The sequence below is a fragment of the Odocoileus virginianus genome, chromosome 5, assembly GCF_023699985.2.
Source record: "Odocoileus virginianus isolate 20LAN1187 ecotype Illinois chromosome 5, Ovbor_1.2, whole genome shotgun sequence".
In the NCBI taxonomy this organism is placed as follows: Eukaryota; Metazoa; Chordata; class Mammalia; order Artiodactyla; family Cervidae; genus Odocoileus; species Odocoileus virginianus.
Window position 1 is genome coordinate 1,284,097 of NC_069678.1, and position 23,371 is coordinate 1,307,467.

Genomic DNA, 23,371 nt, shown 5'->3' on the forward strand with positions numbered 1-23,371 from the left:
TCACCAGCATTTGAGATTGTCATTTTAAATTTTAGCCATTCTGATAGGTATGTTGTGATATCTAGTGGTTTTAATTTGTATTTCCCTAATGGCTAATGATGCTGAACATCCTTTAATGTGTTTATCTGCTATCTGTATATCCTCTTTGGGGAAATGTTCCATCATGTCTTTTGATTATTTTCTCATTGTATTTTTTTTTTTGTATCATTGAGTTAGAGAGTTCTTGTATATTCTACACAATAATCCTTTCTTGAGTATATGGTTTACACATATTTTTCCCCAGTTAGCTTGTCTTTTTCATTCTCATAATAGTATCTTTTGCAGAGCAAATATATTTACTTTTGATGACATCTTCTTCTTCAATTTTTCCTTTTACAGATTATGTTTTTGGTGTCAAATTTTTGTCTAACCTTAGATCATGAAGAATTTCTCTTCTGTTTTTTTCTAAAAATTTTATGCTTCACGTTTAAACTGTTGGTCCACTTTGGTGTTAGTTTTTTAATAACGTATGAGGCTTAGGTTGAAAGTTTTGTTTGTTTGCTCTTTGTTTGCCTATGGATATCCAGTTTCTTCAGCAATATGTATTGAAAAAGCTATTCTTTCTCCATTGAATTGCTTTTTCACCTTTGTAAAAAAAAAATAAACTGGCATATTTGTTTTGGTCTGCTGCTGAGTTCGCTATTCTGTTTCATTGATCTGATATTTATTTTTCTGCCAATACCATACCATCTTTACTGCTGTAGCTTTTTAATAAACCTTGAAAGTGGATGAGCTGATTCTTCCCACTTAATTCTTTTTCAAAACATGTTTTAGCTATTCTAGTTCCTTTGCCTTTCCATACAAGTTTTATAATAATTTTGTCTATGTCCACAAAAAAAATCTTGCTAGGATTTCCCTGTTACTAAGTTTTAAATTGTGGCAAAATTCATAAAACACAAAGTTCACAATTTTAACCATTTTAAAGTATACATTTCCGTTGAGTTTAGTACCTTTGAATTGTTAAGCAACCATCACCATTATCTAGTTCCAGACATTTTCATCACCCCAAAAGGAAGCCCTGTTCCTTGTGAAGTCATTCCCTAACTTCTGGCAATGACTGATTGCTTTCTGTCTGTATGGATTGGTCCATTCTGGACATTTCATATAAATGAAATCATATGTGGCTTATGTCGTTTAGCATGTTTTAGAGGTTCATCAAAGTAGTAGCACGTCAGTACTTCATTCTTTCTTTTTTAAAAATGTCTAATATTTATTCATTTGACCGTGTCAGGTCCCAGCTGTGGCACACAGGGTCCGTGCTGCATCATGCAGATCCTTCATTGCAGTGCACCGGACTCTCTAGTTGTGGCACCAGGGCTTAGCAGCTGCATGGCATGTGAAATCCCAGCTCCCCAACCAGCAATCAAACCCACGTCCTCTGCATTGTAAGGCAGACTCTTAACCACTGGACCACCAGGAAAGTCCCTTCATTCTTTCTTATGTCCAAATAGTATACCATTGTATGTATATACTGCAGTTTGTTTATCCATTTATTCATCAGTGAACACTGGGGCTATTTCTACCTTTTGGCTATTGCTAGTATCATGCTGCTATGAGTGTGCATGTACAAGTATTTTTTTGAGTACCTGCTCTCAGTTCTTTGAGATCTATACCAAGCAGAGAAATTACTGGATTTATTCTATGTTTAACATATTGAGAAGCTGCCAAACTGTGCTCCACAGCAGCTGCAACATTTTATATTCCTGCCACAAGGGGATTAAGGTTTCAATTTCACCTTATTCTCATCAACACTTGTTATTTTCCATTTTTAAAAATTATAGCCTTTTTGGAAAGTGTGAAGTAGTATCTTACTGTGATATATTTGCATTTCCTTAATAACTAATGGCATTGAGCATCTTTTCATATGCTTGCTGGTCATTTGAATATCTTCTTTGGAGAAATTAAATTCAAATCATTTGCTCATTTTTTAATTGAGTTGTTTGTCTTTTGTTGTTGAGTGGTAGCTTCTTCCTTCTTAAAGGATATTTTTGCTGGATATAGGAATCTGGGTTGACAGTCTTCTTTCAGTACTTGAAATAAATTGTGCCACTTCTTATGGCCTCCATGGTCTTTGAAGAGAAATCTGCTGTCATTCAAATTGCTAATCTGTTGTAGGCAAGGTGTCATTTTTCACCACTTTCAAGATTTTTTTGTTTTTAGTTCCCAGCAATTTGATGATGATCTTTCTTGGCATGAATTTGTTTGGGTTTATCTTCTTTAGGGTTTGCACAGCTTCTTGAATCTGTAGGTTTGACTTCTGCTAAATTTGAGGAGTTACTTATTATTTCTTCTAGTACTTTTTTTAGTCTTGTTCTTTTTCTCTACTCCTTCTGGGAATCTGATGACATGAATGTTCGATCTTTTGTTATAATCCCACAAGTACCTGTGACCCTGCTTTTTTTAAATTCCAATTCCTCTGTTGTTCAGATGGAATAATTCCTGTTTTTTTATCTTTCAGTTCACCAATTCTTTTCTCTGTCCCCTCCACTCCGCTGTTGAGCCCATCCATTGAGAGTTTTTATTGTATTTTTTAGTTATAAAATTTCTGTTCAGTTTTTCTTTATATTTTTTATTTCTTTGCTTAAACTTTTTTTTGCTGGAACTTTCTAATTTTTCATTTGTTTCAAGCATGTTCATAATTGCTTGTTGAAATATTTTTATGATGATGGCCTTAAAATCTTTGTCAGATAATTCAGCCATCTCAATCATCTAGGTATTGTCTGTTTTCATTCAATTCAAGATCTTTCTTATTGATATGATGAGTGCTTTTTAACTGAAGCCTGAACATTTGGGACCCTGGATCTTATTTAAACCTTCTGTTTCAGTTGGCTGCTTCTGACACTAATCAGGTAGAGGAAGTGGTGGGTAAGATGCCTTGTGAAAACCACATAGGTGTAGAATTCCAGGTTCCCCACTGTCTCCATTAACACCTGAGGAGAGGGGTTCCCTCATTACTGATGGGCAGGAGTAGGAGTTCCAGCTCCCTACATGGCCTCCACTGACACTGCAGCATACGAGTGCCTTTGTTATCACTAGGTGTTGGTGAAAGTACTATGAAAGTACCATGTTTCCTCTGATAGCAATCCAGCAGGGAAGAGGAGGAATACTTCCTTACAGGCCTGCTGAGAATGGAAATCTAGGTATCCCATTCAGTCTTTGCTGGTGTGGGTTGACGTGGGCCACAGTTCTTTCTGTGGCATTTGGCTGGAATAGAGCAGTTATTATCTAAAAGTTTTTTTATTTTGCTAGGCTACCTCTTTCCCAGTCTTGTGACTAGCGAGAGCAGGCTTTTGTTGTTATTGTTTTGGTTTTGTTTGGTTTTATTTGGCTGCATCCATTGCATTTCCAGGTTGCCAGCTTCTTCAGCTCCAAGTCTGGGGCATATGAGACACTAAGAAAACCCAGGGAAGTCATCACTGTGGTTCCTTGGGCTCTGAGGCCCCTTGCTAGTCTGCTGCTTTCTATTTTTCAGAGTCTTGTATGTTTGTCCTATATGAAATGTCCAGGGTTTTTAGTGGTATTAGCAGGGAGAACAGAGGAAAGAACATCCACTCAATCTCCTCCGATCCATTCTCTTTTATTCACTTATTTGATTTTCCTCTAGATTGTGAGCTCTTTATGTATATTTTTTGTATCTTCGGTACCTACTCTGGCACGTAATCTGTAAATGTTTGCAAAAAGGAAAAAAGAAAATAGAACATGGAATGAAGTAAATGAATTGTACCCCCCCTCATTCGTCTTTAGGTGTGTGGTGCCAGGAAGGAGGAGGCTTAATCCTGTTCTGAATGATGAGATTTCTCCTGGTGCTTTGAGGTTGAGAAAGGAGGCTTGCTCCAAGCAAGAGCTAATACTGCAGTACTTCCCAATTTTTCATGTTACTGAAAATTACCAGCAGGTGGCAGAATAACTGGTGAAAGTAGACTGTTGACCAAAGCTTAAGGAGGCTGATTGATTTCCTTTGTGCCATAGAAAAATAAAGTGGATTGCCTTGTACCCACCCTGGATACAACCCCAAAATGTTGCTCTGAGGGTTTGATTTTTTTCTTCTTCAGCATTTGCATACAGGTAGCTGCCCAGTGGGAACAGAGACGGAGTAAAAGAAAGTGGGCTTTGTTGGGTTCCTTGGTGACTTGTGACACCAGGATTACTTGGGTTTTGTGAAAATAAATCTCTAGTGTTTATGTACTCTTCTCCCTAGGAAAGTGTGGATTGGATGACCAGAGGATTGACACTTTCCTTACACAACTCTTTAATATTGATACTTTGAAAGCAAAACGAAGCAGTAAACTCCCCATAAATATCTGGCATCCTACCATTCATTTTTTCTATCAGGCCGTGCTGATTTTTGCTTCAATTTTTTAGTTCTCTTTTTCACTTATTATCAAAAGTGTTTTCTGATCTTAAATCGTGGGGGTTGCTTTTTAAACTTTATATTTGAACTTATGTGCAGAGAATTAATCACAGTGACCAAAAAATGTCTGAGAGGAGACTTGTCTCTTTCATTTTTGGTTTTCTCAAATTTTTATTTTGAAAAATATCAAACGTACAAAAATTTAAAATAATACAATTTCAGTTACCCTTCACCAAGATTCGTTAACATTTTGTCATATTTGCTTTCTGTCTCCTATAAAGCAAATTTACATACATTGAGGGGTATGGTTTTTAAGATTCCTTCAGTCTAGGTATTCACTCCAGTTTTCTTTTCTTTCTCCTGTCTCCCTCTCTTCCGTCTTCATATTTGAAATTTTTGAAGCTCCAAAAGTCTTCTCTTAGTCTCCCACAAGCGAATTATGCTCAGATCCTGCTGACAACCAACCAACCATAGGCTGAATTACTTTTACTTGTCTGTAATGTTCGCTTTGGTCAATAAAGTTTGGCCTAAATTCACAAGCGATTAAAAAAAAAAAAAAAAACTGCTATAGGACCTCTATATTCCTTAAGGAAAAATTCCTGGGAGAGCCCAGCTAGAGGCTTTTGCTTTTCCGCTGATCGCAATTCAGGAAATAACTGCAAACACGGGAAGCTGAGAGTTTCCTATTAGTCTTTAGATCTTTTCTCCGGACAGTTGTCTTTAATTTTGGAAACTGCGATCGTGTGCATACGATACTTACTTAGCTTTCGGAGCCAAGCTGGAGCGTTCTTTTCAGGATTTTCTACTTCAAGAAAAAAAGATAGTTTTCTACGAGGAAAAAGTAGTTTCGGCGGAGTGAGGGCCCAGTAGTCAAGAATCTCAAAATCTAGATAGCTGAAAGAACACACGTCACAGAATGTGTAAGCAAAGACACAAACTTACTAAGCCTCATATATTCGTATCCGCAACACTTTGCTATCGTCCCTGGTGGTCTAGTGGTTAGGATTCGGCGCTCTCACCGCCGCGGCCCGGGTTCGATTCCCGGTCAGGGAAACATTCTTTTTCTCTCCTGAATACTTTTCATGATTAACTTCGTTTCTTCTACTCAGTTCCCACATGGGTGACCTTAGCTGAAACATGGAAAATACAGAAGAACATAAAAAATGGCTTACCCGTTTTTGAAATACAAAATGGAATAAGGCTCTACATACTGTTTTATTGCAAACTATTTTTAAAGTTAATATATTGCTAACACTTTTCAGTGGAAATAAATATACTTAAGCAAAATCATATTTTCTTTTAATTTAATTATTTAATTTCTGTAAAGGTAATATAGTCACATGGTTTAGGATTCAAATATGCAAAAGGGCGTAACTATCAAACCTAATTTTCACCTCTGCCTTCTAGTTTTCTTCTAATAAGGCAGTCAATAGTACGTTTTGTAATTACACTGTAAGTATACTATAAATATAAAATATAAATTTATTTTAAATGCAAATACATTCATACATACATATATTTAAATACGTTCCTCTTTCTTACACATATGATAGCAATCCATGCACACTTTTTTGAACTTTTGCCTTAAACATATATTTAAAAAAATAGTTCCAGATTACACATGAAGACCTTCCTCATTCTTTTGTATGGTACATAGTATTCCATTGTATTGATACTCTATAATTAATGCAACCAGCTTCCTATTGATGACAATTAGGATGTTATTCTAATCCCTTGGCCGCCATAAAAATAATCTTCTACATATCATTTTGTCGTCATTGTTTAGTCGCTAAGTTGTGTCTGACTCTTGCGTCCCCATGGACTGAGGCCTAACAGGCTCCTCTGTCCAAGGGATTCTCCACACAAGAATACTGGAGTGAGTTGCCATTTCCTTCTCCAGTCATTTTGTACATGTGTAAAATAAATGTCCAAGAACTGAAATGCTGGTTCAAAAGATATGTGCATTTGTGGATGGGTAGTGCCAATATGCCCTTCTTCGAGGTCTTATCAATTTATACTCCCACCAGCAATGTACAATATAAACTTTTTTTTTTTAAAGCTCATGTGGGTTTTCGTCAAAATGAATTTGATCAATTGTGCTTCTGAACTTTTAGGTTTTTGTCCTTAATATTTTGGCTTTACAAATAACACTTTAATGAACATCTGTGTGAATATATCATTGTCTATCCTTGGATACTGCTTTCTGATAAATTCATAGAAGTGGAATTACCATTTCATATATTAGATGGATTAAATAATTAAATATAAGAACTGAAATTAAAAATAGTGGATAATTATCTTATTGGGCTGGAGAAGACTTTTTCAAGATAAAAACAAACAGAAATCAAGACTGACAGTTAAAACTACATAAAAACAGAAAACTGCCCATCTGAAATCCTATAAATAATATTAAAAGACAAATGGCAAACTAGCATGTCAGTAATATACATATAATACAAATACCCAATAGAAAAAGTCAACCAAGTGTATGATTTAGTTCTCAAAACTAATACAAATAATTAGTAAAGTTTATGAAAAATGATCAACTTAGGTAGTAGTACAGTAAATACAAGTTAAAATGAGACTCCAAATTTTTATGTTACACTTTTGTAAAAATGAAAAGGAAGATGATATCTAATTGACTGATGTAATTGACTGATGTAATTTGGTAATACACTTTGGGTGAGGTTGCACCACACAGCAATTTGGCAACATGTATCCAAATCTTAAAAATGTAGCTTTTCAATGGCAACTTTACCGCTATGCATTTGTGCGGAGGAAGCAGTCTGAAACGCTTAACAATATGTGTACAGAGATAAAACCCACATTAAAGCCTGAACTTGTCCGCTGGATTTCAGAGGCACGGTTCAAAAGACAGTAGATAAGCTAAATCGATTTTCCTTAAACCTCTGAAACAACTAAAAAAACTACCACAAAATTTTTAATATACCCACAGAAGAAATCCTAGAGATCTTTTTTTCCTTTTCGTCCTTTGGCTTTATGTTGACTGTTTCTCAACATAAATCCCTAAACATGAAAGTCAGACCAAAATAATCAACTCGTCATAGGGAAATAAACCAGCTTACCTTCCCGTGTGCGTTGGTGGTATAGTGGTGAGCATAGCTGCCTTCCAAGCAGTTGACCCGGGTTCGATTCCCGGCCAACGCAGCGCCTCTTATTTTTGTCAGGCCAAACGGAGGGAGAAAGATCTTTTGACCATTTGTCCTCAAAGCCTAATCCTTCAGGGAGTTTCAAGCGAGAGTGAAGCTCCATGTTTCTTGCTGCTACCAAGCCAAGCCTGTCTGCTGGGTTTGGCCTCTTGCTTCGCACCTGTTTAAGATAATTGTCCTTTGGGGGGCCTTTAGGTAATGTCCGAAAAGGACTATGATTTGATTTGTTTTTCTGAACACTCCTAGGCGGCTTAGATTTACTGAAGAGTCTGCCCAAGAGTCCTTAGTTTCTGAGAGCGGGCGCCGAGGAACGGTGAGGGAAGCAAGAAAAAAAGAAAGGGACCTCAAAGCCTTTCGCAACTCACCAACTCCGCTTCTCTTTCGGTTCCAACATTCAGGAAACAAACGTCAGCTCCAGGGTACCAGGTGGAGGTGTAAATAGGCCGAACGCCTCGAATATTTGCAGGGGAAAGAGAGAAGTGGTTTGAGGAAGGCGACTGGGGACGCGGTCCCCCGGCTGCAGGCGACAGACCTCTCAGATCTCGACAGTGCGCCGCCGCCCAGCAGAGGGGTGACACTGGTGCAGGCACCCTGGGATTCTGGGACCCAGATTCGGGTGTCAGGCCTGGCTTCGAAGTTGTGAGTGGAAACATTTGGGTTTATGTGCGAATAGCGCCAACTAGGCAAAGAAAGCTACAGTAAGATAATTCTGTTTCAAAGGATATTAAATCCAGCCGCACTGCGCCGCCGCGAAGGTAGCGCGCCGTGATCGTATAGTGGTTAGTACTCTGCGTTGTGGCCGCAGCAACCTCGGTTCGAATCCGAGTCACGGCACGTGACTGTATATTCGCGTCGGCAGTCCTTGTTTTTCGGAAACTTTAAGCGATTAAAAAAAAAGTTTGTAATCCACTTTTGCTCAAGACTGCACCGCAGAATATGCGATCTATGAATTAGACGAATAACTGTCTCATTCCGCGGAGCTCACTCTGCGGCTCATCGACCTAGGCGAACCTGACCAGCCCGGGCAGAGGCGCTTTCAGGGCGGTGTGAAGCGCCTCGGAGCTGCGAGAAAAGCCTGCCTTCACCTGAGCAGAGGAGACAGCTTTTCGCGGGTAACTCCGGAACTCAGCACCTCTTCCAGAAGTTGGAGAAATGAACGTTTCGGAGAGTGGAGTGAAATCTCCCGTGGGCCCCCAAGCCTGGGGCTCTGAATTCCATCCGACTTGAAATTTCAGTGGGGCTTTTACACGTAATGAATATGGTCTTTTACTCAGGTCACACGAAGTTTAGTATTTAAAACCAAAATCGTGCCCCAAATGAATAGTGAATTGGACTTATTTTCCGAGAGACGCGTCCGTCAGCTCCACCTCCACCTCACCCCCTGGTCCTAATGGCTGAACGGGGAAAAGGGTTTCGGACCCGGAAGGAAGCAGGAGGTTTCGGGAGAGCAGGTTCCCGCTCCCCTCCTAGTCCCTGCGGCAGTTTGCGCCTGTCATCCCCGTTCCCTTGCGCCTTTTCGCCTCTTCTTCAGTATTCTGGGTCCCAGACACTGGGTTATCAAAGGAATTTGCTAACCAAAAGGTCTCAAAACCAGTCTAAAAGGAATCTGAAGAAACGTCGGGGTTTCAGGATTCGTGATTCCTGGGTCCTCGGCAAGCCCCCTGGCCTCGCGCAGTCCCGTCACTATCGAAGCCTCGAGTTTTTTGGTGGCAAAGGCTTCTAGTACATTTATAAAATCCTAGAGCCCGAGGAGTCTTTCAAATTAAATTGCGTAAATCTTTGACCGTGCTGGTAGGCCTTTGAAAGAAACTACAGTTCTGTGTGAAAGGCTCTTTGCACTGACGCCCGGCTAGCTCAGTCGGTAGAGCATGAGACTCTTAATCTCAGGGTCGTGGGTTCGAGCCCCACGTTGGGCGGCGTAAGATTTTTGTTTTTCCTACCCACCTTCGATTTTATTACATCTTCCTTTATTCGCTGCCAACTTAACCAGCAGCTTCTAAATAACTATTGTGGTCACTGCTGTTTTAAACTTCAGCAAACTATTCCAGAAATCGCCTCTATTTGCCCAAATTTCAGCAAAAAGAGGAATCTGGGCTACCGATTCCAGCATCTCAGGTTGAGACCAGGGATCCCTGATCCACGGCTTCCTGGACCCCGGTTCCTCCGAGGACCGAATCCGGGGTCCGCGGAGCTCCCCCTTTGTTGTGTTTCGACTTGCCCCACCTAGAAGACGTCTTAAGATAGGGGTTCCCAACCCTCGGGTAGCGGACCACTAGCGGTCCGCTGCCTGTTACAAACCGGGCCGCACAGCAGGAAGTGAGCTTCATCTGCTGTTCCCCATCGCCCCCCATCCTTCGTATTACCTCCCGAACACCATCCCCGCACCCCGCACCCCCCTCACCCTCAGCCCCACCCCGTGGAAGACGTGGAAAAGCCGTCTTCCACGAACCTACTTCCTGGTGTCAAAAAGTTGGGGACTCACTGTCTTAGGACAGGACCAAACGGAAACACTTTCGTTCTCTTTTAGTCAGTGGGAAATTTTGGATGAGGTGTTGAAGTGCCTTCTTCGGTAGTTAAAAAGTTCGCCGTTAGGTGCTAAGCAACGTGCTTTTGCTTTCTTGGTTTTGAAACGTCCATCAGCCTCAAAGGACTGATCTCCAAAAGAAAAAGAGGAGAGGGCCCAGGAAAAGAAGCTGAGGAGGAGGGACGCGGAAGAGCAAAAGAAAGGGGGAAAGGATCGGGAGGAGCGAGGATGAAGGCCTGGAGCGGGGCATGCGGGGAGATTGCAGTACTGTCATTGGATGAATATATCCGGCCTCTCTGGAACGCTGCACGCAAGCTTTTTGAATTGGCTGTTGACCGGTCATTTTGAGTTGGATCGAACTTTGCTCTACCGGAAGGCCCGAGGTTGTTTACGTTGTCCCTGCTAAATCTCCCATTCAGTGTTCGGACGGGTGGTGTGAGTAAAGTCCTTTTTCAAGGTGAGTGGAAGCCGAGTTTGGCACCAGTCATCAGGCTTTTCTCCACCACAATGCGGACATTCCCTCTTAATTCGTCAGACAGATCTTCCCACTTCTCCGGAAGGATCATTGGCCAGTCCTACCTTTTTTTTTTTTTTTTTTAAGTTTGTAAATGTTTAGACTCTATTATTTATGGAACCATCTCCAAAATCAATACAGTAGCCAATTATTCTCAAGGTATTGTGTCAAGATAAGCATCACCAAAATCCCTGGAAACTTTTGAGAAATGCAAATCCTCAAGCCCTACTTCAGACCTACAGATTCAGAAACTCTTGAGGTGAGCCCAACAGACAGACTCACCAGGTGATTTGGATAAATGCTCAAGTTCAGGAACAGCTGTATTAGAGCAACTTCCTTTCCTATCAACCAAGATGTACCATGTTCTTGGGTAGGATACTCAACATCAGAAAGATAACACCTCTCCTTAACCTGGTGTCTGAATTTAACAGTTTTCATTAAAATATCAAGACATTTTTTAAAATTCAAGCTGGATAACATATAATCATAAAGTTTAAATGGAAAAATAACAAGCAGTAACTGTCAGGGAAATTCTTTTTTAGAAAGTGGAATGAGGACGGACTAACCCTATGAAATATTAAAATGCCATAAATTATAATGATTAAAGTGGTAAAATATCTTGTATGAATGAAACAGCAATCAATAGGACAGCATAAAGTCCAAAAATAGACCAAAATATATAAAGAAATGTAACATAGTAGAAAGAGGGACTCGAATCATTAGTTCTAATGAGCAATTTTTTAATAACTAGGTAGCTGTCTGAGAAAAAAATAATGGTCAACAAATCATAACCTTTGTGTGTTCAGTCACTTAGTCTTGTCAGACTTTTTGAGACTGCATGGACTGTAGCCTGCCAGGCTCCTCGGTCCATGAAATTCTCCAGGCAAGAATACTGGAGTGGGTTGCCATGGCTCCCTCTAGGGGATCTTCCTAACCCAGGGATCGAAACTGCGTCTCCCGCATCTCCTGCATCTCCTACATCTCCTGCATCATAGTCAGTCTTTACCGTTGAGCGACACCAGGGAAGCCCAGTGACATCCTTTACATAAAAGTAAATCCCAAATTGATCAAAGATTTAAAATAAAAAAGAAAACATAAAATTCTTATAGAAATATGAAACAATTATTTTGTTTTCTTGGGGTGTGTGTGGAAAAGGCTGTTCTAACTATGACACAAACTCAGTCCTGAGAGAAAATATTGATTAATTTCACTATATAAATGAATGGAATCTCCGTAAGAAAAGTCGAAAGACAAATGACAATTTGGGGAAGTATTTGCAACTCATATATTGTGTTTAAAACCCTCCATTTTGAGTTAATTCTTTGGTGTATCAACATCCTTCTCACAGGCCCCTTGTGAATGCACACACAAAACCAACTGAAACCCCTTGAAAAGCAACCCAACCGGGACTCTTAACTTTCCCCTTCTCCCTCCACTTCCCTGGCTCCCTGCTGCTCCCTCTTCCTCTTTCCTTCCTCTCTTTCTCCATCTTGGGTTGCTTTCCTTAGACCCCACTCAGGACCCCAGTGAAGGCTACAGTGCAAAGACCCTGGCTCTAACTGCTCCCCACTTGTTCAACTGAACACCCTGCCCACTGTGCTTCTGCGTGGCCCTGCACTTGGCAGCGGTGACTCCACTCTGGGACCTGAGAGTATAATAACCTTCTCTTCTGTTTCTCGTCCCTTCCCGTGGCTGCACCAAATTTATCATACCATGCTGGAAATCTACATTCTTAGAACACACATCATGTACAAAAGACTAATTTCCCTAATATTTACAGAACTATAAGCCAACAAGAAATAAACCAATAACCCAATAAAAATTTCAAACATATAAAGAATAGAAAATATAAAAGGCTATTGCCCCTATGAGAAGATACTTAACATTCAACATTGCTGTTAACAAAAGTAGTGCAATTTAAAACTAAGTTGAAATAACATTGTCAGTCATAAGAAATGGTAAATTTTTTGAAGTTTAATATGTTGGAGAGTGAATAAACATTGTTAACAAGAGGGTGAATTGGTACAAGTTCTACAGGGTGCTTTTTGAACAATCTAAAAAATTTTCACAAACATTTTTTTTAACTTCAGCAATCCACATTTAGAACTTTATCCTACAATATAGCTATACAAGTGTGAAATTGTGTACAAAGTTATTCAAGAAACACTTTATTAACTAAAAAACTGGAAACTCTCCAAAGGTCCATCAGTTTGGGGGTGACTAAATAAATGGCAATACAACCACACAATTAAATATAGCTGTAGAAAAGAATGAGAAAGCTCTTGAGAGAAGACTTACAGAAATTGGTTATAATTCAATAATAAATACATGGAAAATAAAGCAAATGGAAAAGTAACATAATTGTTACTGCCAAGGGAAAAATATATTCAAAAAGTGATAACATTAAATTCTGTTACTAGTTTGTATAGTAAAAATGATAATCATTAATCTCTCAAAATTATTACATAAGCATATTGATATATTAGGGTTTCCCAGAGAAACAGAACTAATAGAAGATACACACAAATGTATATAGAAATTTAGTTTGTATACAGAGATGTTATTGTGGAGGGTGGTAAATCTAAACTCTTCAGGGTAGGCCAACAGGCTGGAAACCCGGGGAAGAATTGATGTTGTAACTCTAATCTGAAAACAGAGTCTAGAGGCAGAATTCTGCCTTCCTTTGGGGATCTAAGTCTTTTTCTCTTAGAGCTTTCAATGGATTGGATGAGGCCTACTCACATTTTGGAGGGTAATCTGCTTTACACAGAGTCTACTGACTTAAATGTTAATCTCATCTAAAAAATACCTTCAAAGGAACATCTGGATTAATATTTGACCCCCGTATCTGGGTACCATGGCCTAGCCAGATTGACACATAAAATTAACCATTACAATCGGGAAAATGGAAAAGTGGAAAATGTATATGTGTGTGTAGTGGGTGTATGTAAAGGAGAGATAAAGTGCCTAAAACTAGAAAATCAAAAATTAACAATATTTATTTATATAAACAGATGAATAACCGATCACTGATTAAAAGAATTTAAAGTAGTTACTTCTAGGGAGCAGGAAATGGCAGAGAGTTTCAGGGGACTGTCAGTTTTCATTACCAGGTTTTTAAGTGTTTGACTTTCTAAACTATGTGCATATATAAGCTTGCTAAAAATAAATACTAAATGAAAAAGCTTTTTATATGTTGTAATGTTTCAAGTATTTTACCAATTTGTTGTCTTTTGAATATTGTAGAGGAACAGTTCTGCTGTGGCACCCAGGTGACCTTCTATGTATTTGCACAGGCCACAGAAGCGAAGACCTTGAAGTGAAACTATTGTGAAACTTACCACAAGGCAAAGCACCTTATGATTGTCCCCAAACAGGAGAGGACGGGAGGCTTGTGAAGAGCAGCCAGGAGACAGCTTCCATTCTCCTCCCTGTCTACTCTGGGACAGTTTTTCATTGCCTTGCAACTTCTGATCACACTTAAGGCATTCTACTTACCTCCTCACTCCTTCTCTGAGGACAGCTGCAGACTGTAAAACTCTTAGCTGCAGTCTAGAATTAACTCCTCAATAACAGGGTTATCCCACAACTTGCATTGCAGTCACTGACCCCTTTTGTTTCAGTGACATCCCTTTGGATGTTGGAGATGAGGACTCGTGAAGTCTATACCTTCAACTACTCTTCCTTTTGCTGTATATGTAAGTAATAAACCATCTGAATCTAAAAGTGGCTTGTCATTGCAATGAGAAGGCCGTGCACCTCAACTAGAGAAAAGCCTGTGCAGCAAAGACCAAGCACAGTCAAAAATTAAAAAATAATGACAATAATAATAAAAGTGACTTATATCTTTACAGGTTGAATCACCCAGGCCTTGACTTTGCCAGATGTTGAGTGCTTCATTTACCTTTTTTTTTTTTTTTAAACTACATATGTACATGTGAAAGTGGCTCAGACCTGTCCAACTCAGTCCATGGAATTCTCCAGGCCAGAATACTGAAGTTGGTATTCTTTCCCTTCTCCAGGGGATCTTCCTGACCCAGGAATCAAATTGGGATCTCCTGCATTGCAGGCAGATTCTTTGCCAACTGAGCTATCAGGGAAGCCCTTTTTTAGCTAAACAAATTCTTAAACTTTTTATGTAGGTAAAGGTATTGGGTTTTTTTTCTTTCCCTAGGGATTTTGAGTTTTACATTATTCTTAGAAAAAAATTTTCCCTACAAGACAGTAGAAGTTTTATTACAGGTATTTTCTGAAGGAAGAAAGTTGTAATTATTCTTCTGCTAATGAGCTGAACAGATGCAGTGAGCTCTCAGATAACTTTGTGGCATATTCCCTGAAGCCCTCTGAAACCCAGACCTGCTGAGGAGTAAGAGGGTTTCCTGGGACCTCCCAACTCAGGATTCTTGGGCTCTAAGAAGGGGATGCAGTCACTAAATAGATGGTGCAACATTTTGGAGGCTAGCTATAGTGAAGAGCAGTTACTAGGCCTGATTGGCCAAAGGGAGAGAGCTGTTTCTAGAACCTGGGAAAGCAATAGTTGTAGGTAAGGCTGTAACTATAGTATAGTGACACTGAAGAGTAACTGTCCTGGGGAGTGGCAAAGAACACAACTACTGCCAACCTGCAGGAAACAATTACCCTGACTTCATAGTCCTCCCACCCTCCCCATTCCCAGTCAGTACATCCCATTGGCTGTAGCCAACAAGAAGCAGTGGGCAGAGGAGTCTTTCTGCACAGTTCAAGAAGACTCTTTCTGGGGTATATGATAGGGTGATGATGAGAATATATATGATGAGAATATATATGGAGGAACAAATGCATAATACCCAGCAAATACGGTCTTTCCATTCTTGAGATTAAAAATAAATAGTCCCATGTGCTCTCTCTCCTCCACCCGCACTGCTTCTTCTGTTGGTGTGGTACATTTGTTACAACTGATGAACTAATATTGATTCATTATTATTAATGTTAATGGTTTCCACTGGGTTTATGCTTTGTGTTGTATAGTTCTAGTCCTGAGATTTTTAATTGTGAAAGCGTCTCATTAGCTGCATTTTCAAATAGGTTTTTCAAAAAAGGTTTTTTATTTCCTGAATTCTTTCATTTACTTGAGAATATTTATTTGTCATTTTTAGACCTGTATATCTGGAGTGGAGATATGTATGCATGTATACTTTTAACTGGCTGCTTTTCATACCAAAGCTAGATTCTCTTTTCCACAAAAACACTGGTAATGCAACTGAAATTTCAAAATGTAGAGGTTTTAGATTTTTTCCTTTCATTTTTGTTTGTTAAATTATCTGTGAGCTTCTAGCTCAAATCAGACAAGCAAACAGGGGGAGAAAGAAGCAAAAGAAAATTCTGTGGAATTTCTAGATCCCAATGCTTTAAGAAGTCATAGAAATTATTTGCCCAAGATTGCAGAGGAAAGGCTGTGACTGTGGGTTCATGGCTGGCCTTGTGGCTTCAGCATCCTTTAGTCAAGTTTGAGTTACAGCAGGTGAATATAGCCTGGCTTGCCCAAGGTTTTTAATATGTATATTTATAAAGTAAGTGACTATTTTGTTATAAAAATCATAAAGTCATGCTGTTGACCTTATTAAAATAAAATTTTTTATTTTATTAAAAATAAATTTGTTTATTGATAACCATCAAGTTGGTATTTGTTTGGCCTTTGGGAATGAGTAGTGGAGGTGAGAATTTTCTCAATATATGTCCCGTTCTTTAATTCCTTGATTTTCTGTGTACACATACACACACACACACACACACACACACACACACACACACACACAATCTCTCCAGGAAGAAAAAATAAAAGAACTACACAGGACAACTTCTCTCCCACTCATGTGAGTATTAAGTCTGTGCAATTAAGTCACTAGGAAGGCATTTTAGACACTTGAGGAATGTCTACGCCACCACCTATTCGGCACTGAATGTTGATGTCCCTCCCAAGTTCATATGTTGAAACACTAACTCCCCAGTGTAACAGTATTAGGAGGTGGAGCCGTTGGCAGGTAGTTAGGTTTAGATGAGTTCCTGAGGATGGAGCCCTCACTAATCATGCTGGGATTAGGGTCCTTATAAAAACAGAAGAGACCCTCAGTGTAGAGGCCTTCTGCAAGCCTCGGGGAAGAAGACCCTCACCAAGAACTATATCGGTCCCGGACCCTGACCTTGGACTTTGCAGCCTCCAGAACTTTGAGATAACCTGAAGTTGTGAGAAAGGACTTGGAGCAAGTAAAACGGCACGTCCCTGGGTGGGCTCGAACCACCAACCTTTCGGTTAACAGCCGAACGCGCTAACCGATTGCGCCACAGAGACATGAGAACCTAATTCTCTAGATTTGTGTCCTGATCCCAGAAATTGCGTTTCAGCCTCTCGCCGGGACTATCTTCACATTCCCATACTTCGGAAACGGAGTTGTGCGCGAGACCCTGAAGCCCAGAGTCGGTGTCGCTGGTCACGTTTGGACATCGATAGAACTTCTGGGAGTCCGCTAAGGGGCTCTGACAGCCGAAGGCCAGATCCACAGCCTTCCCACCGGCTCCTCCGCACCTCAACACCCGCCCTGCACCAGGTGACTACCGCAGCCTCCCGGGCTGAGGGCGTCCACGTTACCACTCCGTGCCAAGGACACGAACTGGCTGTGCCCTCACTGCGCTGCCCACGCCCTGTGCCTCCAGCTGTGGATTCCGACCCACAGGCACCTCGGAATTGCTCGCGATGCAGCGGGTCCTCCAGGGCAGGGCCTCGCACCTAGTAGTTCAGTTCAGCTCAGTTCAGTTCAGTCGCTCAGTTATGTCCAACTTTGCCACCCCATGGACTGCAGCACGCCAGGCTTCCCTGTCCAAAACCAACTCCCGGAGCCTACTCAAACTCATGTCCATCGCACCTAGTAGGCACTCGTAAGTGCCGGGCGAAGGATGCACACTACCCCCAAGGTCCTAGGGCAACCAAGAATTTCAGTGTGTGCTTTAAGCTTTTGGACCTACGAGGAACTCCGGAAACAGAAGGCGGAAAAGGTTTCTCCAAGCCGGAGGCGCTTTTGTTCCTGGAGCAGATCAAGGTAAATGTCCCGACTTTGGACATGTGCGCATGGGACCGCAGCGAGCTTCCCACCGTGGACTGCGACTCACCCGCAGGCCGGGGTCGTCCGTCCTGAGGGGAGGGGAGGGTCGACCAGGGAAAGCTGAAGAGGAGACGAAAGCGTGTGGGAGTGCAGGCAGACCGGGGAGGCAGAGAGAGTGCGCGTGCTAGTGCTCTGGCCATTGAGGGAAAAGGCCAAAAGAAACGGGAAATGCCTATTTTCATTAGATCGCTTTGATTACCATCTCCCTGCCTCCTTTCTGTCGGCCACGATTGTTTACTGTTGTATGCTCTCGAATTGGAATGACTGATGCTCCTCTCTGAAATGGTTAGCTAAAGACCATCACGCCCTGAGGAGTCCAAACCTCTAACCGCGTGGCGAGGGGTCCGCGGTCCCGCGCGGTAGAGGGTGCACACCCCCATATCACCCCAGGAGGGTTGAAAACTCTCCCCCAGGGGTACTCCGACTCCGCCCCAGCCCTCTGCGGCCGGGAATCGGCGGCGCGATGCCTCTCCGCCCTCCTTGCCGAGGAGTGTTAAATGTTACTAACCCGGCGTACTGTCAAGTAGATGCACGGTCAGAGAAGGCCTAGTATCATTCCTGGAGTAATGCTGACTGTTTACTAAAGGCCTGATGATGACAACTGTAGCTTTAATCCCACATTAATAGAGCTGGAAGTCCACAATAGTTTTGTAGTCTTGTGTGGGCTACCTGCAAGCAGGAACTCTGACTTTTTCCCCTCAGTAATAAACTTAGCTAATACTCTATTTATCAATATGCGTGTTCCTTTGAGTCTGGATTTCTTATTTCCCCAACAGCCCCCACAGTAGAGATGGAAGATGCCGGGGTGGGGGGGTGCTGGGACACAGAAAGTGCATTTGGTGCTGCGTGAACTCTCCTTTGTGAATGAAGACCTTGGAGAAAAGTATTCACAATTGTAGTGGAGTGTCAGAAAATTCCAATAACAGGACTAAGGAGGTGGATCTGGTAAATCTCAGTGGGACATTCTTGGGATGAATTGGATACGATCCTTTCGTCTTGGATGTATGAGGTTCCATCTGGGCGGAAAAGAACAGGGAGAGGCCTTTCTACAAGACCCGGAGAAGGGTGAAGTTGCTCCCTCAACCCGACCCCACCTCTGAGCAGTAGTTTCTACCCACTAGCTGGGTCTCTCCTTGAGCTCAGAAGTAGCATGGTCGTAGGCCTGGTTCGTGACTTATGCTGATGAGCCCTGGGGAGGAGGGAATCCATTACACTTACTACAGACCTATTTCCTCATTAGCAGCTCTCCAAGTTTGCCTTCGGTCTTCACCAAGCCATTTTACATTTGGGCAACTGATCCCAAGCTGGTAGGGAGGAAAGCTCATGGCTCTTTGTCATCTTGCTAGCTCAGTTTGTAGCATGCAAAACTTCTAATTTTAAAGTCTTGAGCATAGCCCAGCATCCAGTGCATTTTATTTGGTTTTCTTTGGATTAGTAGCTGCAGTTTCAGGGCTGTACTGCTCCCTACAGTGGCCATGAGGAAGTTTGTGGTCCTTCTCATTGGAACTCTGTTCCAGGAACCACTACTTTTTCTCAGTTTCGATAGTAAAAATAGTGATGTGCAGTAGTTTTAATTCCTCTGAGGCTGGCAGAACCCATGATCTTTTATTTTGTACCACCCCAACTCTAGGGTCATCTTGGCTCTAAGCATGGGAGGTTGCTTGTGTAAGCTCAGCCTTCCTGCTCATTCTTTCTATGATGCTGTGGAAGCCCCCAGAGACAACTGCATTTGATTCTATGCATTAAAATTCATTGATCTAAGAAGGCTGTGCAGGTTTCAGCAGATCATCAAGGGAGGTTTTTGGTAGAAGAAAGATTAAAAACCCAAACACATAGAGACATTGGTGGGACCAAGTCCCAGGCCCTGGGTGCAGCCTAATTACAGGCGGGGATGAAATGGAAAGGAAGACTCAGAAGAAAGAAGGGCAGAACTGGGAGGAAGAATAGGAAAGGGGAGGAAAGAGACAGATTCAAAGGAGAAATTTAGTCACTGGTCCCCAGTTATATGACAGCTTGTCTCTCTGGGTCTCCCCTAGCAACCTTTGTCTTAAGACAGACACCCTTCCACCCATCTGATTCTGGGAATTCTAACATTTCCTATTAGGTCTACCAAGCCTACACCAAGTGCCCTCTTGTCCCTTTTAGATAGCTTTTTGCTAATCCTTTCTTTTGTGGCCCTAGGAGAGTCTGCAGGAGAGGCAAACTTTACCTTAAGCCTCTTGGGGTCTCCAGCTGGGCCTGAGAATTAGATTGACATAAGACAGACTAACAGGAGGAAAACATACTGATTGTCACATGTCCATGGGAGCTCCAATAGGAAAGTGAAAACCCAAAGAACTGACTAGACCTAAGTATTTATATACAAGGGTGAACCAAGAGAGGTCATAATGGCAAAGTAAAATATATGGGAAGACTAAAGGAAGATATGAGTTAACAAAATCTGTTTGTGTGGATTTCTCTGGGCCTTGACTTTCTGTTTCTGGTGATAAGAATGTACTTGCTGTTTTCCAAATGCTTTTAGTTTAAAATAATTCTTAGGCCAAACTGGCATGTTTTGGAGTAGCATGTAGTTGAAGCATTGGAACATAGCCAAAGAACAGGATACTGAGCCCTATCTTCTCCTGATGCTGTGAGGTCACCATGCTGAAAGTGAATTCAGCAGGCCCAGATCAGTCTCAGTAGCACTTGGTAATAAAGTTAAAAAAAAAAAATCCTTCTGCCAGGTCATTTGTAAATATGGAAAACAACGTTCAAATTATTTAGATAACATAATGTTCCTGCCTAAACCTTAATTTTAAAACCACTGAAAATAATCCAGGACTTCCACCTACAGCCATAGTATAATAATGTCACTAGATTAGACTTATTGCCTTCAGTTCAGTTCAGTTCACTTCAGTTGCTCAGTCGTCCGACTCTTTGCGACCCCATGAACCACAGCATGCCAGGCCCCCCTGTCCATCACCAACTCCCGGAGTATCCCCAAGCTCATGTCCATTGAGTTGGTGATGCCATCCAATCATCTCGTCCTCTGTCATCCCCTTCTCCTCCTGCCCTCAATCTTTCCCAGCATCAGGGTCTTTTCAAATGAGTCAGTTCTTCAAATCAGGTGGCCAAAGTATTAGAATTTCAGCTTCAACATTAGTGCTTCCAGTGAACATCTAGGACTGATTTGCTTTAGGATGGACTGGTTGGAACTCCTTGCAGTCCAAGGGACTCTCAAGAGTCTCCTCCAACACCACAGTTCAAAAGCATTAATTCTTCGGCGCTCAGCTTTCTTTATAATCCAACTCTTACATCCATACATGACTACTGGAAAAAGCATAGCCTTGACCAGACAGACCTTTGTTGACAAAGTAATGTCTCTGCTTTTTAACATGCTGTCTAGGTTGGTCATAACTTTCCTTCCAAGGAGTAAGCGTCTTTTAATTTCATGGCTGCAGTCACCATCTGCAGTGATTTTGGAGCCCCGAAAAATAAAGTCTGACACTGTTTCCACTGTCTCCCCATCTATTTCCCATGAGGTGATGGGACCAGATGCCATGATCTTAGTTTTCTGAATGTTAAGCTTTAAGCCAACTTTTTCACTGTCCTCTTTCACTTTCATCAAGAGGCTTTAGTTCCTCTTCACTTTCTGCCATAAGGGTGGTGTCATCTGCGTATCTGAGGTGATTGATATTTCTCCCTGCAATCTTGATTCCAGCTTGTGCTTCTTCCTGCCCAGCGTTTCTCATGATGTACTCTGCATTTAAGTTAAACAAGTAGGGTGACAATATACAGCCTTGATGTACTCCTTTTCCTATTTGGAACCAGTCTGTTGTTCCATGTCCAGTGCTGTTGCTTCCTGACCTGCATACAGGTTTCTCAAGAGGCAGGTCAGGTGGTCTGGTATTCCCATCTCTTTTAGAATGTCTGCCCTACTGGCTCAGTGGTAAAGAATCTGATCCCTGGGTCGGGAAGATCCCCTGGAGGAGGACATGGCAACCCACTCGAGTACTCTTACCTGGAGAATTCCATGGACAGAGGAGCCTGGTAGGCTACAGTCCATAGATCCCCCAGAGTTGGACACGACTGAAGCGACTAAGCAGCTGTGTGCCCATCATTAAGTCCAACAACCATCAACCGCTTCTCTCCCACTTCTCCATTAGGACCTCACAAGCGTGGGCTCACCCAGCAAAAACTGTGGAATCTAATCCATTGCAAGTTTCTGTTATTAAGAACATACCAGGGTGCTTCTAGGATACACGTTTTTAAAACTCAAACTGTGTAAACTCCAAGGTGACACGGAAAGTGCAATCAAAATGGAAGCAAGAAGGTAAAGGATGTATATGAAGAAGCACTTATCTCCTGGAAAATAACATAGAGTCAGGAATGACTTAGCGACTAAACCACAGCAACATCATGTCATATTACCAAGTGAGTATGTGCACAAAGTCGCTTGCAGCATTAGAACACGACAACCATCAGGAACACCCTCGCCAAAAAAGAAAAAATTGTACTAAAAAAAAAACCACCACTCTCCCGATTACAAGAGATCAAACTAATCAATACTAAAGGAAATCAGTCCTGAACATTGTTGGAAGAACTGAGGCTAAAGCTTCAGTAGTTTGGCCACCTGATGCATAGAACTGGTCTATTGGGAAAAAACCCTAAGGCTAGGAGACAATAAAAGCAGAAGAAAATATGACAACAGAAAAAAACATTAATACCATCACCGATTAAATACACGTTGATTTCAGTAACGTGACGATGATGGAGAACAACTGAAACCTAGCGTGCTCCAACCTGCGGATAGCAGAAAACTCTAACAAGATTAATCTACAGTCCGCCTGCCTAAAGCTACTGTTTTTTTCAGATAACCGTGAAAAAATTATGTGAAAATCGAAATAAAAAGCTAAGCGTCGAAGAAAGAACCCATCCATATCTTTGAATTGCGGTGTTTCAGAACATTATTGACATTACTCTACATTAAAATATAAATTAACAAACCAGTCCTACAGAAAAAACCATTACTTCTTGATACAACCCCGAAAAAATTATGCGAAACTTGTTTGTTTACTCTTTAAAGAAAGCTAAGCTTAAACTTCCTAATAACCATATATTACTAAAGGCTTAAGAAAAAGCTTTCTCTGATTTTAGACAAACAGAATACCAGGGGAAAGCGCGAACGCAGTCCCCCACTACCACAAATTATGCAGTCGAGTTTCCCACATTTGGGGAAATCGCAGGGGTCAGCACATCCGGAGTGCAATGGATAAGCCTCGCCCTGGGAAAACCACCTTCGTGATCATGGTATCTCCCCTGCCAGGTAAGTATGAGTTGCCAGCCTGCCGCCCCACCTCAACCTCATACGCCCTCCACTTTTCACACACGCTCACTTTACTCCCCGCACCCCCGACCCTTCTTCGACCTTCCACACAGCGCATCCACGCACTTTCAAGCAAAAAGTCCTGGATTCTCTCCCACGCCACGGGACACCATATGGTGTTTAAGCACCAGATCACGGACCAGCAGCCCCTGCGCTCAGATATCTACATACGACACGCCCCCATCCGCGACGTCAACGGGAACCCGCTCTGCCCTCCAGCCCACGCCCCGCCTCCGTCCCCCCACGCCTTCCGGCCCCGGCCAACCGGCCGG

The 23,371-nt window shown here is 41.8% G+C and overlaps 2 long non-coding RNA genes and 6 other non-coding genes across 9 annotated transcripts in view; 5 read left to right on the top strand and 3 right to left on the bottom strand.

Moving 5' to 3' along the window:
* Positions 1 to 17,673, top strand: part of LOC139035107 (uncharacterized) — a 43,992-nt gene extending 26,319 nt beyond the window's left edge. Inside the window, exon 3 of the long non-coding RNA XR_011487618.1 lies at positions 13,845 to 17,673. This is a non-coding gene — a long non-coding RNA (uncharacterized lncRNA). The remainder of the gene's footprint in view (positions 1 to 13,844) is intronic.
* On the bottom strand, positions 4,530 to 10,580 carry LOC110144448 (uncharacterized). 2 transcript variants are annotated; one of them, XR_002315895.2, is made up of 3 exons: positions 10,043 to 10,547; positions 7,477 to 8,436; positions 4,530 to 5,520 (listed from the first exon to the last, which is right to left on the bottom strand). It is a non-coding gene; the product is annotated as an uncharacterized lncRNA (long non-coding RNA). The 2 variants fall into 2 exon arrangements; XR_011487617.1 differs by having other exon boundaries at positions 7,477 to 10,580.
* TRNAE-CUC (transfer RNA glutamic acid (anticodon CUC)) lies at positions 5,372 to 5,443 on the top strand. The gene has a single exon. It is a non-coding gene; the product is annotated as a tRNA-Glu (tRNA).
* Positions 7,487 to 7,558, top strand: TRNAG-UCC (transfer RNA glycine (anticodon UCC)). Its single transcript has one exon. It is a non-coding gene; the product is annotated as a tRNA-Gly (tRNA).
* Positions 8,323 to 8,394, top strand: TRNAH-GUG (transfer RNA histidin (anticodon GUG)). Its single transcript has one exon. It is a non-coding gene; the product is annotated as a tRNA-His (tRNA).
* TRNAK-CUU (transfer RNA lysine (anticodon CUU)) lies at positions 9,404 to 9,476 on the top strand. Its single transcript has one exon. It is a non-coding gene; the product is annotated as a tRNA-Lys (tRNA).
* Positions 16,853 to 16,926, bottom strand: TRNAN-GUU (transfer RNA asparagine (anticodon GUU)). Its single transcript has one exon. It is a non-coding gene; the product is annotated as a tRNA-Asn (tRNA).
* A 5,210-nt stretch (positions 17,674 to 22,883) lies between the features above and the next one.
* Positions 22,884 to 23,047, bottom strand: LOC139035382 (U1 spliceosomal RNA). The gene has a single exon (XR_011488044.1). It is a non-coding gene; the product is annotated as a U1 spliceosomal RNA (small nuclear RNA).
* Between the last annotated feature and the right edge of the window lie 324 nt (positions 23,048 to 23,371).